The following is a 7,383-nucleotide window of genomic DNA, read 5'->3' as shown; positions in this document are numbered from 1 at the left end:
CTCACATATATTCATGAAAACATATTAGGTTCAGATCTGAAATCATGGCACTCGGACCCTAGTGACAAGCGTTAAGCATAGCAAAGTCATAGCAACATCAATCTCAGAACATAGTGGATACTAGGGATCAAACCCTAACAAAACTAACTCGATTACATGGTAAATCTCATCCAACCCATCACCGTCCAGCAAGCCTACGATGGAATTACTCATGCATGGCGGTGAGCATCATGAAATTGGTGATGGAGGAAGGTTGATGATGACGACGACGATGGATTCCCCTCTCTGGAGCCTCGAACAGACTCCAGATCAGCCCTCCAGAGAGAGATTAGGGCTTGGTGGCAGCTCCGTATCGTAAAACGCGATGAATCCTTCTCTCTGATTTTTTTCTCCCCGAACGTGAATATATAGAGTTGGAGTTGAGGTCGGTTGAGTTCCAGCGGGGCCACGAGGCAGGGGGCGCGCCCAGGCGGGTAGGCGCGCCCCCCACCCTCGTGGAGAGGGTGTGGACCCCTGGTCTTGATTCTTTCGCCAGTGTTTTTTATATATTCCAAAAATATTCTCCGTGAAGTTTCAGGTCATTCAGAGAACTTTTATTTCTGCACAAAAATAACACCATGGCAATTCTGCTGAAAACAGCGTCAGTCCGGGTTAGTTCCATTCAAATCATGCAAGTTAGAGTCCAAAACAAGGGAAAAAGTGTTTGGAAAAGTAGATACGATGGAGACGTATCAACTCCCCCAAGCTTAAACCTTTGCTTGTCCTCAAGCAATTCAGTTGACAAACTGAAAGTGATAAAGAAAAACTTTTACAAACTCTGTTTGCTCTTGTTGCTATAAATATGTAAGGCTAGCATTCAAGTTTTCAGCAAAGATTATGAACTAACCATATTCACAATTGCATTTAGGTCTTATGTTTACTCATATCAATGGCATAATCAACTAGCGAGCAATAATAATAAATCTCGGATGAAAACACTTTCTCAAAACAATCATAATATGATATAACGAGATGGTATCTCGCTAGCCCTTTCTGAGACCGCAAAACATAAATGTAGAGCACCTCTGAAGATCAAGGGCTGACTAAACATTGTAATTCATGGTAAAAGAGATCCAGTCATAGTCATACTCAATATAAATTAATAGTAATGGATGCAAATGACAGCGGTGCTCTCCAACTGGTACTTTTTAATAAGAGGAGGATGACTCAACATAAAAGTAAATAGCTAGGCCCTTCGCGGAGGGAAGCAGAGATTTGTAGAGGTGCCAGAGCTCGATTTTTGAAATAGAGGTAAATAATATTTTGAGCAGCATACTTTCATTGTCAACATAACAACTGAGAGACCTCGATATCTTCCATGCTACACACATTATAGGCGGTTCCCAAGCAGAATGGTAAAGATTATACTCCCCCACCACCAACAAGCATCAATCCATGGCTTGCCCGAAACAACGGGTGCCTCCAACTAACAACAGTCCTGGGGGAGTTTTGTTTGCAACTATTTTGATTTGAGCATGGGACTGGGCATCCCGGTGACCAGCCATTTTCTCGTGAGTGAGGAGCGGAGTCCACTCCTCTTGAGAATAACCCACCTAGCATGGGTGATACAGACAGCCCTAGTTGATAAATGAGCTATTCGAGCATACAAAACAGAATTTCATTTGAAGGTTTAGAGTTTGGCACATACAAATTTACTTGGAACGACAGGTAGATACCGCATATAGGAAGGTATGGTGGACTCATCCGGAATAACTTTGGGGTTTATGGAAGTGGATGCACAAGCAGTATTCCCGCTTAGTACAAGTGAAGGCTAGAAAAAGACTGGGAAGCGACCAACTAGAGAGCGACAACAGTCATGAACATGCATTAAAATTAATAAACATTGAGTGCAAGCATGAGTAGGATATAATCCACTATGAACATAAATATCGTGGAGGCTATGTTGATTTTGTTTCAACTACATGCGTGAACATGTGCCAAGTCAAGCCACTTGAATCATTCAAAGGAGGATACCACCCCATCATACCACATCACAACCATTTTCATAGCATGTTGGCACGCAAGGTAAACCATTATAAACTCCTAGCTAATTACGCATGGCATAAGCAACTATAATATCTAATTGTCATTGCAAACATGTTTCATTCATAATAGGCTAAATCAGGAACGATGAACTAATCATATTTACAAAAACAAGAGAGGTCGAGTTCGTACCAGCTTCTCTCATCTCAATCAGTCCATCATATATCATCATTATTGCCTTTCATTTGCACGACCGAACGGTGTGGATAATAATAATAGTGCACGTGCATTGGACTAAGCTGGAATCTGCAAGCATTTTAATACAAGGGAGAAGACAAAGTAATATGGGCTCCTGGTTAAGTCAACAATAATGCATATAAGAGCCACTTCAACATTTTCATTATGGTCTTCTCCTCTCGACCCCCAAAGAAAAGGAAAGAAATAAAACTATTTACACGGGAAAGCTCCCAACAAGTAAAAAGAAGAACAAGAAATCTTTTTGGGTTTTCTTTTAATTATTACTACTACAAGCATGGAAAGTAAACTAGCTAAAAGCTTCAACTATTTTTTTTGTTTTTTCTTAAGGTTTTTCAAACACACAAGAAGAAAGCAAGAAAAGGAAAATAAACTAGCATGGATAGTACAATGAAAAAGGTATGAGCACCGACAACTGGCATGAGTGTGTGAACATGAATGTAATGTCGGTGAGAAATACGTACTCCCCCAAGCTTAGGCTTTTGGCCTAAGTTGGTCTATGCCTATGGATCAAAGTGGTCCTCTCCAGTGTACTGAGGAGGATCCTCGGGGTGCCACTGGTTGGTGATCTCCTCCGGATCCCACTGATAAACAGACTGCCGATAAGGGTCAAGTTGTGGCTCCGGCTCAGCCTTTGGAGCAGGTGTCGCGCTCAAATATGCATGAATGGCCTCCGGCAAAATGAGTACGTGCCTGAAAACATGTTAAACAAAGAGGGCGCAGGCAAGGTAATAAACTCACAATAATTTTTATCGAATATCAAATTATATTTGAGCAGTTTCTTCTTATTTTTAACAATAAAGTCATGTGCTACCATACTCTTATAATCCAGAAAGACAGGGGGCAGCAACTTTTCTTCTTTCTCATAATGCCTAATAGATATATTAAAGTGTGCAGCAAGGCGCGAGGCAAATATGCCACCGAGGATGGGGCCCTTTGTACGGTTCAGACTTAATCGTTTGGCAATAATAGCGCCTAAACTGAAAGTTGTATCATGAAACAAAGCATGGCACAAAATAACAATATCAGGAGCACTAAGATTTCCACTGTTCCCGCGACCAATCAAGCATCTACTAGCAAATATTGCAAAGTAACGTAGAAAAGGAAAATGTATGCTAGTAATTCTTGCACCGGAAACTTTCCTCGTTTCCCCTACAGCAATTTCATTAATAAATCCCTCCACATCATTACGGTGTGGTTCCTCTATGCTGCCCTCAAAGGGTATCTTGTAAACCGCACAAAAATCATAAAGCGACATCTCCCTATACTCATCATATAAATAAAAATCCACCGAAGGTGGTGACCTCCTAGCATGGAAATGAAAATTTTGCACAAAAATATTAGTGAGTAAGAGATATTGTTCGAGCTGGTCGTGGAGGAAGTCGGTGAGGCCCGCATTCTCAGCCAAGTAATAAAAATCATCATGAATCCCGGCTGCTCTCAAGAACTCATCGCAAGGCCATTCACACGGTCGAACCTCCGCGGTGCGAGGGAGATTATATTTGGGCTTCTTATCCTCTTCACTTTGCTTATCCTTCGAGCTTCGGCTCGAAGAGCCCCTCAATAATCTCTTCATCATTTTCTGAAATTTTCTGAAATTTTTAGTAACTCAAAATAAAAGTGAACCAAACTCAACAATATTGATAGCTACTACTACCACAAGTGCCTAGAGACCATATCATGCATTAGAACTACTTGGGACCAAATAAATTTGACATGCAAGCTCAAGAACAGGGTCACCTAAGCAGCAAAAATTTGCAATGAATAAAGCACTAGAACAAAAACTAATTGGACCATTGGAGGAGTCACATACCAAAGAACAATCCCCCAAAGCAGTTTTGTGAGTGGAGCTTTGAGCAAGGAGATCGAAAATGGCAGCAAGATGAGCTAGAACTCGTGCTTGAGCTGGTTGGTGATTTTTTCTGGAGGAAGACGAAGTGTGTGGGTGCAAGAATAAGTGGAGGGGGGCCACGAGGGGCACACGAGCCAGGGGGCGCGCCCAGGGGGTAGGGCGCGCCCTGCACCCTCGTCGCCAGGTGGTTGCCCCTTCTGGTGTGTTCTCAGTGCCAATAATTCTTAAATATTCTAGAAAAAATCATATTTCATTTTCGGGACATTTGGAGAACTTCTATTTTCGGGGTATTTTTTATTGCAAGGGTAAATCAGAAAACAGACAAAAAATACTATTTTTTCTTTATTTAATCTAAATAACAGAAAGTAAAAGGAGGGTACAGAGAGTTGTGCTTTCTAACTTCATCCATCTCATGCTCATCAAAAGGAATCCACTAACAAGGTTGATCAAGTCTTGTTAATAAACTCATTCTGAATCGCATGAAACCGAAGAATTTTCGAATAGCACTAGGGGATATGCACATCCCCAACAATAAGAATATCATATTTCTTCTTGACAGTAGGAAGAGGAAATTCAAAACCTCCAATAGTAATCGTTGGAATTTTTCTGATAGAATTGATACTATGGACTTGAGGTTGTTTCCTTGGAAAGTGTACCGTATGCTCATTACCATTAACATGAAAAGTGACATTGCCTTTGTTGCAATCAATAACAGCCCCTGCAATATTCAAAAAGGGTCTACCAAGGATAATCGACATACTATCGTCCTCGTCCGTTAAGATAGTAACGTTTGCAACCACAACAGGCACATCCTCACAAATACCGACAGGTATAGCGATTGATTTATCGGCCATTTGCAAAGATATTTCAGTAGGTGTCAACTTATTCAAATCAAGTCTACGATATAAAGAGAGAGGCATAACACTAACACCAGCTCCAAGATCACATAAAGCAGTCTTAACATAGTTTCTTTTAATGGAGCATGGTATAGTTGGTACTCCTGGATCTCCAAGTTTCTTACGTATTCCACCTTTAAAAGTATAATTAGCAAGCATGGTGGAAATTTCAGCTTCCAGTATCTTTCTTTTATTAGTAACAATATCTTTCATATACTTAGCATAAGGATTCATTTTAAGCATATCAGTCAAGCGCATATGCAAAAAGATAGGTCTAATCATTTCCGCAAAGTGCTCAAAATCCTCATCATCCTTTTTCTTGGATGGTTTAGGAGGAAATGGCTTGGGTTTCAGAACCCATGGTTCTCTTTCTTTACCGTGCTTCCTAGCAATGAAGTCTATCTTATCATTGTCGGCGTTCTGGGAACGGGGGTCCCCAGACTTGCCTGCCTGCAGCCCACGGCGTGGCTGTGCTAGCTGGCCAGTACGGCCCATCTTCATCAGCGAGACATTCAAGACCCTCGCGAGGCGGACGACACAAGACCTCATCGGGAGCGGCCTCACCAGGCTGCCTCACGAGGAGCGGAGAAATCAAGGCAGGGCAAACCTCGCGAGGCTCTCGTGACATGAGCCATGACGATCAAGATCAGGCGGGCGCCAGCACGCGCAGTGTCCTTGTTTCCTCTTTGGTGCTAAGGAGGCAAGCGCAGGCGCGGAGTACCGAGGCGTCAAGCAAAGGTTTCCATATCAGTGCAACGAGACCAAGACCAGCCGGACGGCAGGACGGAGGTCACCGTGGAGCCCAAGACGGCGTCATCACCAGAGCCTTTTGCAGGCGAAGACCGCTTTTGTCAGGATAAGCTGTACTAGTTGTCCCCTTTCAAATTGGCGGCCTTTGTTGGCTCCCTTCCCGCTCAATATTTGGGGAGAGGACCAGGGCCTATATAAGTAGAACTAGCCACCATAGTGGGGCAACTCATCTTGGACTGGATCCACACACCCACAAGTCCGCAGAGCACAAGAACACCTCAACCTCAGGAGGCCGTTCTTCCCCTTGTACTGTTCATCATCAGTCCAAGAGGCAATCCACCACCACCACACTGGAGTAGGGTATTACACCACAACGGTGGCCCGAACCAGTATAAATCTTGTGTCTTTGTGTTGCGAGTTCGTCGAGTTCGTCCGCGAGATCTTAGCGAGCTAGGGCGTAGATCGGTAGGAAGGAAATCTTCGCGCACAACCCAGTGTTCGAACCTTGAGGGTTTTGCCGGAACCCGTGATCCGACATTTGGCGCGCCAGGTAGGGGTGCACCGGAGCTTCCCTTCCGTTGTTCGCGTCCAGTTGCTCCATCGTCTCCATGGCGGATGCTCGCCGTGCTCGTGCCGAGCGCCGGGCTGCCTGGCCACCCGCGTCGCTCGGACGGCTCCCGCCGGTGGGCCACCTCGTCGTTCTCCGTCTCCTGCCGCCAACGCCGCCACCGGCCCGGCGGGGAACGAGCGGCAAGCGCCCTCGCTACACCCCTCGGTGCGGCAGGACGGCCGCACCGCCACTCCATCGCTAACTCCCGCTGGTTCGTCGTCTCACGCTTGTCGCGCTCCCATGGACGCATGGGCCGCGCTTCTCATGGCGCACGAGCTCCTGCGCTACCACCCGGTCAACGACCTCTACAAGGACTGGCTCAACCACAACGCCGAGCATGTCCGCGCCGCAGGGGGGCTCCCCTGTGCCGTCCCTCTCTCCGCCGGGCCCGCCGCCAGCTTCAGGCGACGCAGCTCATGGAGCGCCTCCACCACCTCTGCCCCAAGATGGCGCCTTGGTGCCAAGGCGTGCGGCTCCGCGATGCGATCCGCTGCGTCCGGTGCCCGCGCGTGAAGAAGGAAGCTGCCAAGAAGTCCCTCGACCGCAAGAGAACGCTCCGCCACTCCTCGCCCCGTCGCACCAGGATCGTCTGCCGCGGCAGGCCCCCGCGCCACTTGCCGTGGCGGCGCATGAGCGCCAGGTCCAAGCTCCGCCTCCAAGACGGGCCCCAGCGACCACGGCCGGCTAACGCGCCTTCACCCCCGAGCTGCGTAGCATCGCCTGGCCGGGCAAGTTCAAGCCAGATCTGCCTCCACGCTACGACGGCACCCACGACCCCGCAGAGTTCCTACAGCTCTACGAGCTGAGCATCAAGGCGGCCAACGGCGACGAGAAAGTCATGGCGAACTGGTTCCCTATGGCACTCAAAGACAGCGCCCGTTCGTGGCTCCTGAACCTGCCACCAGGCTCGATCTCCTCCTGGGACGAGATGCGCGACCGCTTCGTCGCCAACTTCCAGGGCACTCGCGACCGCCCGCCGATCGCGGGTGACCTGCGCC

The sequence above is a fragment of the Triticum aestivum genome, chromosome 3D (genome assembly GCF_018294505.1).
Source record: "Triticum aestivum cultivar Chinese Spring chromosome 3D, IWGSC CS RefSeq v2.1, whole genome shotgun sequence".
In the NCBI taxonomy this organism is placed as follows: domain Eukaryota; kingdom Viridiplantae; phylum Streptophyta; class Magnoliopsida; order Poales; family Poaceae; genus Triticum; species Triticum aestivum.
Note: the sequence above shows the minus strand (reverse complement) of the source record.